Source organism: Lactuca serriola, chromosome 8 (genome assembly GCF_051521515.1).
Source record: "Lactuca serriola cultivar US96UC23 chromosome 8, Lser_US96UC23_V15, whole genome shotgun sequence".
In the NCBI taxonomy this organism is placed as follows: Eukaryota; Viridiplantae; Streptophyta; class Magnoliopsida; order Asterales; family Asteraceae; genus Lactuca; species Lactuca serriola.
The window spans coordinates 207,728,992-207,742,370 of record NC_136415.1 but is presented as its reverse complement, the minus strand read 5'-3'; positions in this window follow the sequence as shown (position 1 = coordinate 207,742,370).

The following is a 13,379-nucleotide window of genomic DNA, read 5'->3' as shown; positions in this document are numbered from 1 at the left end:
GTAGTAAGTATACTAGTGTTAGATTTCGATTAGAGACTCATTAGCGAATACCATTATTATAGGAATCGATAGTGGTACGAGTGGAACTTAGCTCAAGGCATCATTTGCATCATCTCAATGCATATTGTGAGTATTCACCACTCCCCTATTTTCGGTTTTTAAATGTTTTGGGGTGGAAAAGCATGTCCTAAATTTTTTATGTTCGTTGTAATTATTTTGACTCGTATGAAACTTGGTTGCTATATTTCATATGTATGCGTATGTTACTTTAATTCATGAGGACTGTATCGTGGTTAAGTCCCTGGAATCTCTAGACACAACTCGTTAACTCTTTTGAGCCTATGGTTATTATGGATAGCGCTATCAGGAGGTAGACAACTCCTCACTCGCACGATTCGCTTGAGTGCATTTTACCATTTTATACACTATGTTTGCGATACACATAGTAGTCAATAGGGCACGATTCGGTCATTAGGCTTGGGTTGTGAACTCATGAATGGAAACTTGATGCACATACGAATCTTTATGCACACGTGAAACTTGTACTCTCATGTTAGCAACGACACTTGTATACTTATTTTAGCAATGAAACTTGTATACTTATTTTAGCAACGAAACTTTTATGCTTATTATAGCAAAAAAAATTGTTTCTCATTATAGCAACGAACTTTTATTATTGAAAACTTATATACTTGTTTTAGCAATGAAATTGTTTGCTCCTTGTAGCAATGAAATTGATTGCTCATTTTAGCAATATATTTTTATCTATGGAAACTTATATCAAAATTTTGATTTCGATTCATGAAACCAATATTATTTTCAAACTTGTGAGTACTCACCAACTATTTTTATAGTTGACGCTCGTGTTACATGCTTTTTCAGGAATCATCGAGTAAGTGGCACTTAGGGACACTTCACTTTTAGGAGCATTCGCATGTGTTGTATTTCAATTTACATTGTAATTTCTTTTAAAAGTTGTTCAAATCCATTGTAAATTTGTAATGATTTCAATACTATGGTTGGTGTTGTCTTTAAACTTTTGCTATGAAACCCTTTGTACTGCCACGCCTCGTGTTTCCGCTTTAGCGAGGTGTGACAACACATACTATGACTTGTTTAAGATTATTTATCCTAAATAATATTCTACCAAAAATTCATTATGATGGATTATAATAACTTCTTTTCCTAGCCCGAATTTTCCGATGTTACAATTACCCCCCCTAGGATGATTATGTATCGAAATGATCAGTAGGACAGGGATGGATAATGATCTCGTACATTACCTTTCAATCCTAGGTGATAACAGTAACTCCTTCATTCTTTTATTGTATTCTATAATAGTTATATAATGAAGTAGACTCTTGTCCTAAGTGTCGAATTCCTACTCCTGAAGGTACCTTCCTTCATGTTCTAATGTAGATTTCCTGCGTTCTTTTATTGATCATACTTTCCACAGACCTTGCAGCCTAGACGGCTGCCTCAAAAGTAGGTGCATTCTTAATTGGCACAGTGTACTCCTAAGGTAGCCCCTTGGCATACCTTTCAATCTTGTTTAATTCTTCTGGAATAAGTCATATGGTGAACTCCATTTTATCCGTGAAAGCATCGATGGACTCTTCAACTGTCATGTTGACCTTCTTGAAATGTAGCAGTTGATTCTCTAACTCCAACATGTTATTGGCCAAACAGAACCTCCATTTAAAGTGGGTCAAGAACTCCTTCCACATGAACTGCAATTGTTTTTTTGGGACTCAACATATTTCCTAACATGGTCCACCAAAGAAGTGTTGTACCCTTAAAATGCCTCACAACATTGGTGGTTTGCAGCTTCCCCATGTAATCGCATATGATAAATGCCAACTCCATCTCTGATATCTAGTCCATGACTCCAATAAGATCTACCTTTCCATTGAAAGATGATGGCTTGCAAGTCGTAAAATCTTTAAACTTGCAATAGCCTCTGGTTTCTTCATACTTTCTGACCCCTGGTTCCCCTGGTCCTTGATAACTTTCTGAGTCATCATTCGCTTCCCGGACCGTCGTGGCCTGAGAAGGAACCTATCCAAAGTTGACTTATTCAATGACCACTTGTTCGTGGACCACTGGTACTCTACCCATATCATTAGCTATCTCTTGGGTTAGAAGGTAAATAAACTCACGTCTTTGTTGTTCGAGCAGATCTTGCATCATTGCTCGAGCTCCTTGCACGATGAGTTGAGTAGCTCCTGCTGCAATGTTCTGAGGGGCTGCACCTCCCACGTTACTAACAACTCTATCGCTCCTTGTGATCGTCATTTTGTTATGTAAGCCGAAGCAAGTGTTCAATGTATTAAGATGAGAAGATACATAAAGAAGGTTTAGACGTACAATCTTCCTATTACTCCGAAAAGTTACATGCTAGTTCAAATACAGTAAGTAAACGTTTAGAAACCTGAACACATAAAATTTCCCTAATTCTAGGTTGGTTAAAGAATTTAATCCTAATAATAGCAACTAGATAGGCAATCTAAGGCATCACAAGGCATTTTATAGATATAGCATGCATAAGTCATTTAGCACATAAAGAAAATTAGGAATCTTGTCCAATAGTGTACTAATGCTTATGTCAATTCAGGTGTACTACCTAAAGTATAATAGACACACCTCTAAGAATCATCGTTTAGCATTCTGATTTGAAGTCTAGAAATTTCCTAAAATTTCTAGTTTGCTTAAACTAATGCTCTGATACCAACTGTAACATCCCAAAATTTATGATCATTTAAAAAAATTATTTGCTTATTTTAAAACAGAGTATTTATTTTGTTGTGGAATTGGTCCCAAAATATTATTTCATTGTAAGATAATATTAACATTACATATTTCTGAAGAAATGTTCGATATTGATATCTTTTCAAAACTTGGGATGTCATAACTAATACAAGAAACATAAGCATAAATGGAGACTTACAATGTCACAATATACTAACGGTCTATATCTCCTTGAATCTCTCATCATGCATGCAACTTTGTGACAACCCAAAATTTCTATTCTGGACAAACCATAGCAGGTCAATAAAAGTTAGAACAGTTGCAATAAATTTTCAGACTTTTGGTATAAGTTTGAGTATTTCAGGATTTACACTTAAAGAGATATCAGGAGAGACAATGCACTAGGGTTTTGTGCAACTCTGTTTTTCCAAAGCTTCATGATATTAGAATTCAATGCCTGAATAAAATATTTTCTGCCAAAAATCCCAGGAGTATATATATATATATGGTCCTTAGCCATATTTATTCATTTGTTACATTTACAACTAGAGAAAAGCCAAATTCTCTCTGAAGAATCTTCGGGCTTTCGTCCCAAATCGTGAGTACTTCTATCCTAGTGTGTTATAGAGCTTGATATGTGTCTAATACACTAGAAATCATAGGAAACCATCAAGATTTAAGAGTTTACGGCCCAAGAACATCTTGGACCGTAAACCCTTCTTTAAGGGGCAAAGAGGGTAGATAAGCAAGTCATTACATGGAGAAATTACGAAATGATCCAAGTAAGAAAGACGTACCCTACTCGTTTAGCTCATGAAAGCTATGGGCGTATTAGTCCTATCCAAAGGGTATCACTACGGACTCGAAGTGTCTGTATCGAATTCGGAAGATAGTCTTCCGGACATCCTTCCCTAACACTCGAACTGGTGATATTCGGATCTCAGATCCATTTCTGAAAGTAATTCTTTCCTTGCGTTTGCTCAACCATTTCATCTATGTGAGGCAGAGATAACGATTTCTAATGAAAATCTTGACGGAGTCCTCGATATCCGAGGCACATACGATGCAATTCGTCGATCTCTGGGAGAATAAGACTGGGGGTTCTCCAGGGTGAGAAGCCTAGTCTTCTTATTCTATCGTTGTGCAGTTAGTTAAGTTGTTTGTAATGTTCTAGAATCTCTGTATGTGTTTAGACTATAGGGCGATCTGTTTACAAGAGTCGTACTGGGTTCTAAGTTTGTTCACATGACGACGCGATTACTCGTAGGCTTAGGTAGTTCTCCATCCTGAAGTTCATATTAGAATTCATACCTGGTTTCACAATCACAATTTTGTGTATACGAGTCGTATATAATTAAGATTGAAAAGGTAGTCGAATAAATGATTCTTCTTTAAGCTCACATCCCATCGGGGAAAAAGAAGTTAAAGTGGAATCATCAATTCTAAACCTGTAGAACCTTGATTATATATCACTCTTATGCATACATTCCTCAGTGATAGATCAATCGTATAAATGCTTGGATTGAACTTGACGTACTACACGAGTGGTACTTCGGGGATTTCTTCGAAAATAAAATAACTAAGAGGTACTCCTGGCATGGGTACTTCGGTGTTCTGATATGACGACTTCGCTAGAAAAGTGATCTAGAAGAAAGAGATGTACGTATGAAGCTGTTTTTGTGAGGATCCAATTGAATCGAGTCGTATGAAAATGTCGGAACCATACTGAAACTGAAAGACATTAGATTTGAACATAAGACGTTTAAAGACAAAACACAACCGTGGAACCATGAACAGAGTTACAGTACTTTAGATTTACCACAAGACTATTGTTGCGAATAAGATATACCACAAAAGACAAGTATACGCAGCACGAGAATCCCTATACCGACAGGATCTCGCAAAAGGTAAGACTCTAGTTGCACTAGTTCTGGATAGTTTATAAGTCTGTTACAACGAAACGCCTTAATTACATTAACATGGGTTCCGGAGCAGGTTCTCCCGCAGCTGTGATCCTGAGAATCCTCCCATCTGCGCCAGAGTTCTTTGTTATAGGGAAATCCTTCTTGAAGTGCCCTATTTCACCGCATTGGTGGCATGACTGGCTAGTACTAGCTTTGGTGACGGGATTGCGGTGTTTAGCCAGTGTTATGTGGACACGAGTGCCTTCCTCGTTACTCCACTTTGAAAATTGCTTCCTAAAGCGTTCGACGTTATAACTACTCTCGTGTGTAGGGTTAGTCCCGATGAAAGGGACTTGAGTGATGGGTCGTGCCGGTGCTCCATAGTTACGAGCATGGTGCCCTATGTTTAGGCAATTGCAACATTGCATCTCATGGCAAGCCCCATGATGATGGAAACTACACTTATCACACTTCGAGAGTTTTCCCTCGTATGGCCTGCTCAGTACGGGAATGGCAAGAGTTTCCACTTGCTGCTGTTGCACAGCCAGCCTTTGGGATTTCTTGCGTTCTTTCTAGGCTTGACGCTTTCGTTTCTTGTTCTCTGCTTTTCGGCTTTGCGAGCCTGTGACAGTTACTATTTGGCGACTTCCCGGATGGATACCACGATTGGAAACTTCATTCCCATCAGCAGCATTGATTGTGCTGATAGCGCTATAGTGCGCAAGGACCGCGATTACGGCAGCCACCACAACAGCTGTAACTGCTATTTGGAAGGTAGCGGCGTCCATAGGAAAAGCGGAGGTTTCGCTGTTCGACTGATTGCTTCCAGATGATGACATGATTCTGTAACACGAAAGATAAGGATTTGATGAGCGATTCTGGTTGAACCTTGATGTACTTAGATTGTTCATGTAAAGAGTACGACTATGATCTCGAAAGTTTGACCTACATCCCTATGATGCAGTCCTAACACAGATTGGAAGTATGTTCACGGAGGTTTGATCTACATCCCTATGATGCAGTCCTAGTAATGGGTAGAAGTAAGTTCGTAGAATGGTCTTAAGATATTTGTCGTTCAAGCTGAGGTATCGTGGGTTAGTGAATAACAGGATCCAACCACTGAAAGAGACATGGAAATGTCTCTGGAGCTAAATTACTATAGTCCAATGACTTGACTAAAGAAGGTTTCAGATAGACTCCAATGAAAGTATGATAAGAGTAATTGAATAAAGAATGACACAGGAGTTAGCCGGCTATCAATATCTTTGATATTCACGACGTAAAGATTAGGGAAAATGACCTTGTAAAGGTCTTACATCATATCCAGAGAAGATAGATCCTAACAACATAAAGACTTAACAAAAGTACTTACAGTACAAGATAATTTCATAGAAAATGCCACATCGGGCATAGACAGAAAAACGATTCCCTTTTAACAAGGGAAATAAAGTAAAGCATCTACTACCAGCGACAGTCATCCCTCTGGTGAACTCTCAGTTCAGCCAGTTGACGTTCCATGTTGAGCAGGTGTCTTTCATACACTCTCTGGCGTACTCGGAGCTCTATGACTTCGGCTCGTGATTCTGCCAGTGCGTGAAGTAGGGTTTCATGGTTTCTCTCTGATCTCTCGCGAGCATCTTTTAGACGTATGGTGCGGAGGGTATGCATTCTAGCATCAGTGACAACTTTGGTAAACTAATGTAGGGCTGTCCTGCCTTGAATCTCATTTCGGGTCACTCTGCGGACCAAGATTGGCAAGACTCCATCTGCTGAGCCCCCATTGTTCAAGTCGTAGAAACTTAGGTCACCTTTAAATGGCATGGGTTGATCTTGTCCTTGGCTTCATGTTTCCAAGCATTCCACCCACTCAGGTGTCGGGCCATGAAAAGCCGGACGAGGGTTAGGAATTTGAAAGGGAGTTGCTTGGGGTAGGTTCTCAACCTCTGGTTCGGAGTTAGCACCATCCGAAAGGTTTTCATCATGGTGATCATTCAAAGGGATAGGATGATTCAATCTCTGGTTCTTCTCTAAACCAACCAGCTATGACCTCACTCAGAAGGTACTGGTTGCCGTAGGGATGAAGTCCAACCATGTTATTTATGCGAGAATTGGGGTAAGAAATAATTATTAGACGAACTATCTAGATAATTATTTAGAAAATCTTCATCAGTTACATCGCTATTTGTGAAGTGCATACCAGTTATATGTAATCGAAACAGGATAGGCCTTCGAATAAGTGACCTTAACTCCATATTCACACAGAATAGGGGTGAAGTAAAATTTTCACAGATTCTAAGTCTATAACATCCTAATTACATATAGCCTTAGTGTATCCACTTAGCAACTATCAACTTAGTAATAAAGATCCCGTTTTAGTTCTCAAGTATAACGTACTTATAGTAACACCAAATACTCCTATAGTATTTTAAGTTTAATGTTATGTTCTATTGTTGTCATTGTGGTAGGGTTGGTAAGATTTTAGCATTGTTGCAACCACACAATTAAACTTAGGCACATGCTAGTCAACCCTCGGATAATATAGGTGATTAGGCTATATCTTCCTAGTTTTGACCATATATCTCTAAGCCCACTTGTGTTGCCTAATAATCGTAATTCTTTTGTACTATCCTAGTGACACTGATTTTAGTATGAATGCAGGCATGTATACTTACTTAAATATTTTATTATTTAAAGTATAAACTCTTGGTCAGAGTATTTTTATCCCTTATGTATTTATAGTTAGTATATCTTTTATGGGTTGATATACTTAATTCACTATAAACAATGCTCTGATACCAATCTGTCACACCCCAAAACCAAGAACGGCGGAAACGTTCTGGGGTGGAGGACGTCATGTACAGTATCACAACAATGTAAAGTAGTAAACAAGCAACAACATCATCCATTGCATTAATAATAGAATTATTATACAAGTGTGTTCTGTCAAATTTTGATAAACACTAAAGCATAAATCAAAATGAAAGATGAGTCTTCAACGAGCTCCATCTTCCCTAGTCCTTGCATCGGTACCTGTCTATGATGACCTGAGGATACAAGAAATTTTGGAAGCGAGTATCAGCTTTGAAGCTGGTGAGATCATAAGTATTTTAGTGTCTTAAATTGTATATAAATACTTGTATGTATTTGAAATGTCAGTATTTGTATGTATACGAATTGTAAGTATTAAAAATGTAAATGAACTGTATGTATGAAAATGTTTGTAAAACAACTATAAACGTTTGAAAAGTCCTAGAAATCCCTATGATTCCTATTAGTAACAAAAGGAGTCTTCTACCAAGACTTTAACTATTCTCAATGTAGTCTTCTACCAATACTTAATTGTATTAGTATTACCCTTTGGAACAAGGGCAACTACAATGTTAATTGAAGACATCCGTATGTGTACATTCACCTCTGTTGCTAACAGCTTGGTATAGGAATAGTCAGTCCCCAAAAGTATACCTATAATGGTATCAACCGTTGACATCCGTGAATGTGCTTTTACCTCTGTAGCTAACAGAGATTCTAGGAATGGTCAATCTCGCAACGTATCCTTTGGTACTAGGATATTAAATCCAATCTATCTCGTCGATTATGTGATTGAATCACAAGGTAAAGATAAGAATGAGGATTATATAACAGAATCTATACATATAAAATGTACTAGTAATTCTTGTAAGTGTACTCATGTAAATGTGATCATGAGACCATATCTATGTAATAGTATGGTAATGTACTGTAATGTTCTAGCTGTAGTGTACGTGCTCTCTATCTAGCAAGTATAGTAATGTAATCATTCTAGTATCGTTGTATATGTTCTCTTTCTAGTATAGTTGTATATGTTCTGCTCTAGTATAGTTGTATATGTTCTTATCTAGTATAGTTGTATATGTTCTTCTCTAGTATAGTTGTATATGTTCTCATAGTAGTAAGTATTGACTCATGAATGAACTGACTCATAGTATGATATTGTGTTCTAGTAATAGTTCTAGTATCTTCCTAAACTACCCATATGGTAGTTTACTAGTAATCTAACTAGTATGTATGGACATGGATATATACCCTTGCTACCCAAGGGCACAGGATGAACTGGAAGGGCCTTTATGACTATATATGTACATATGTTATATAACTAATATTGAAACGACCTTCGGACGAGTACCCGATATCCCACCAGACCACATCTCAAGCGCGGAAAAGAAATAGGGTGGATAGCCTTCCTAAGTCTTTTAAACATTTCTTATATAACTATACATATAGAGGCATGCAATTTATAATATAAAAGCATAAATAAGTTTTGTAAAAATGTTTAAACATAATTATTATCTTAAGGGAAGATCGACTTGATGTCAATCGATAAAACAGTTTGAAGTGAAAACAGTTTGAAGTAAAACGATTTGGTAATAGCTTGGAGTAAAAATGGATCGGAGTAAAATGGTTTGAAAAGGGTCATACAGTGTGTAATGAACAGTTTAATAAAGATTTTTAAACATATAAAACATTTAAGAAAATCGTTTGAAGAACCTGTTTGGTAAAGCGGTTACTGTGTAGTAAATCATTTGAATGCTGCATATTAATCACATGTGATTGATATAATAACTAGCATAATTCTACTTATTAATCACATGTGATTGATATAATAACTAGCAGGTTTCTACCTGTATCCCCCCCCATAAAACATTTAAAAGTAGGTTAAAACATTATTTAAGGGGTATGAACTCACCTGTAGTGAGTGGTTCTGATGACAATGTTGGATTAGTTGCTAGGCGTCAAGTGGTGACTTGAGTATACACACGGATCCTATTTAGCATATATTGGTACATATATGGATATAATTAGTGTTATGAACGACTAATTGATGATTTTGGGACCACCTTAGGGACTAGTAAACACTTATAATGAAGTGTTATAATCATATATGATTGTATGAGGGTTTATAAGGCTATACAAGAGGGTGTATGGCCAAAATACACACTATATATGTGTGTGTGGCCAGGTGTGCGGCCTGGTGTGCGGCCATGTATGCTACCAGATGGTGTGTGCTGTTGGGTGTGCGGCCATACATGGTGTGTGCGGCCGTACACCTAGTGTTCTTGGTGTTCTTGGTGTTCTTAGTACCTTTTATGAAGATCTTCAAGGAGGTTAGGATGATACTTGGGAGGATTTCGAGTTCTATGCTTGAAGAAGTGAAAGAAGTGTTAAAAAATGATTAAGTGTGGTATATATAGGTGGAGTGTGCGGTTGGGAAGGGTGTGATGCCGCAAACACATGTGTGTGGCCGCACACTCCATGTGTTGGAGTGTTTGGCCTCTTTTTGATTCCTACACTTTGAGTTAACCCATTTCCACACTCCAACCTTGATTATAACACATTTAGAACGCTCCAATAGACCCTAAATGGTACTACAAGATAGAAAAACGAGTATATTATTGATAAGGAATGAAGAATGCAAGTTAGAAATTTCCGGGTTGTCACAATGCATTACCCCAAAATGAGACTACTATTCAACTTCATTTGAAATAAGTATAATTTGTAAGTTTTAAGTTATAACTAGACAAGTTTACAATATATGTAATTACTTCTAATACAAATTTCATGTTCATGCAATATTATCATAGTACAAGGTATATATTTCACACCGAATGCAAATAGTAAGAACTTAGTATACATATAAGCTCTTAAGTAAGAAAAAAATACTTTTATTAGGATTGTATGTGAAGAAAGTAACAATACACTCACCTTATTAAAGGTGGAAGGTTAGCGGGTAAGTTAGCTATTTGTCTAACACTTTCATTTTCCCCTTTAAATGAAATAAATACAAATATTATTCATTATTATATTATCCTTTCCCAGATTCTTCATTAATCCCAAATAATACTAAGTTCTATCAAATAAGAAATGACCAGGAAAGATGATATCAGAGATAAGATCTGTTTGGTATATAAATATACTATTTGGAAAATCCACTTTAAACATCTTACTAAGATCTTTCGTAGACATCACACTCATAAGTAAATCAATCAGTATTATACCTGGTATTACTGATAATCTTATTTATAGGTTCATAACAACGACAATGAACAAAGTATAAGTTACACTTAACAAGCATAGTAAGTGAAACTCACCTAATTGGATCGTTTAAGGAAAACTTGGAATTTTGTGAGCATGACTTCATCATTGAATCTTTTTCTTAAAAGATTCTCTAGCGTTCATGTGCTTTGCTAACAATACTAAATAACAAAGAAGCGAATCACGAGGGACTGAAATCTTGGGGTTAAAAGAGAATTCAATCGAAATTTGTGACAACCTGTTAATTTCAAGTCTATAAAAGTGAACAAAAGTCAACCAAGGTCAACATAAGTCAAACTTGCTAAATAAAAGTCTAAGTTGTTGAATTGTTAGTTCATTAAAGTTAAATTAATACTTTAATATGTATAGAACCTTTATTAAAGAAGTGTTGCAAAAATGTGAGTAAATTGCGAGGACCGAAAACTCTCGGATTCACCACTTGCTTCGGATCGAAAACAAGATTTTGGTCAAGACCGAAAACCCTCACAGACCTTACCTTCCTCGGACCGAAAACAGCCACCGAAAACATGCGAAGCTGACTTAGACTTCTCGATCGAAATCACTTTTCTTAGGTAGAGTTCTCAGCCGAAATCACCTCAAACAGCCTCACATTTTACTTCACATATAAGTCTCATTTCGAAAATATCTTCCACTTTTTCACCTCCAAGTAAAACGAGATTACACCCATTCTCTCTCAAATTCCTTTCATTTCCAAGAGCTAAAACAACTTCTGGAAAGCATTTTGCTTCCATTGTTCTTACAAGTTTTGTTAAGTGTTTATATTAATTAGTGTTAATATAACACTTTACTAATTATTTCACTAATTTAAATACATATCGTGTGTTAATATAAATTAGGATAAAGGAGAATAAGACATATTCTAGCCTGGGAAACCATTGAGACCAAGTTGTACCCAACTAAAAACACGCACTTGCTGAATTTTGCCTTTAAGAACTTAGTGCCCCAAGTGCGACACCTCAAATGATTTACAACAAACCTTAGACAAAGGATGAAATTTGAGAGAGTTTATGCACACTAAAAATCGGTTATGGTCTTCCAAAGATCACTAGGTGCTGATTTTAGCAGCCTAGGGTCTTCTTATATAGTGTGGCTTGGATTAGGGTTACATCCATGTAAACCCTAATGTGAATGACTCTTCATCATACTTAGGATCCATGGGTCAAAACCTCCATGGCCTATCCATGGACTACCATATTGGTTTAGCCCATCCTAAATAACCATAATCCCACACCATAAGAATGATTGATTTACCAAATCAATCCCCTTACATTTAATTAGTCTCTTTTGATCACTAAATTAATTCCAAATTAATTCTTGATCAATACTAATTAAATAATATGATTTGATATTAATATATTAGAACTTATAATATATTAATAAATCATAAATAACCTCTTCTCAAAAGTCCATCCTATCAAATTGTCGTGGTCATATGCAACCCAATTGGACCATGCTACTCTCAGGTCAAGTACATACCAATTATAGTTATGGGCTTGGAGAACTAATCCAACACTCTCACCGTACCAAAATATCTTCCTCTTCATACACGACCACCAATAACTTAATGTCAAACCCCAATACATCTTGATAGCTCCCAGGTGTATTAAAAAATGAAACTTATGTGCCTCTGCCAAAATTGTCTGTCTAACGCCCCTAGAAGTCGGAACCCATACCCGACCACACAGGGTCGACAATCCCCGAATATCGGTGACAAACCTGTCGATCTCACCCATAATCTTATCCTGTTTCCAGTTCTCCTTCCTGTGCTACTCTGATCAAATCCAAAAGTGGAGAATCAATGGGTATCCTCATACACATAACCCCAGCCTAAGATCCAACCGAATTGTGGCTCAAAGAATCTACAACTACATTCGCTTTACCCAGATGGCAATGTTTTAAAAACCGCTTTTTTAGTTGAACCGGTCTAATGACCGATTTTCGGTTCAACCGGTTTTATGAATTTTTATGTATTTTTTATTATCTGCATACATATTAATATATAAAAAACATTAATTTAACATCCAAAAGTTCAAACATTAAAATAGGTATGACAAACAAGTTGTAGATCAATTCAAACACATTAAAAAACACATAATCATAGGTTGTACATGAATCCAAATGGATTAAAAAAAGAAACGTAAAGCCTAATAGTACTAAAACTATATATATAAAGTATCTCATCAAGATGAAATCAAATCACAGATTTTGAGACATTGGAGTGTTAAATGCATCAATTTCATGATCACTTAGTAAATGAAATTCACTATCAACTTCATTCTCATCAAAAACACGACCAACTTCGTTTTCTACAATATAAAAAAACAATGTTAACGTTAAGTAGACTAGTAATAAACACATTACAATAATACATTAATATATAAAAAGAAGTGTCACCTTGTGTTTGAGAAGTTGGTTCATATTCTTGTTCATCAAGCATATTTTCTAAATCATTGTAATCAAGTTCTCCATTCGACTCTTCTTCTACCACCCAAAAACTCGTCTTATCAATACATTCATAGTCAATAGGATCATAAGATCTTTTTTCAACCTTGAGTCTACAAAACCATTAAAAAAATTAAAAAAAATGTAAAATGCCAAATAGATAAATATTTTATTGTAATTTAACATACCTATTTT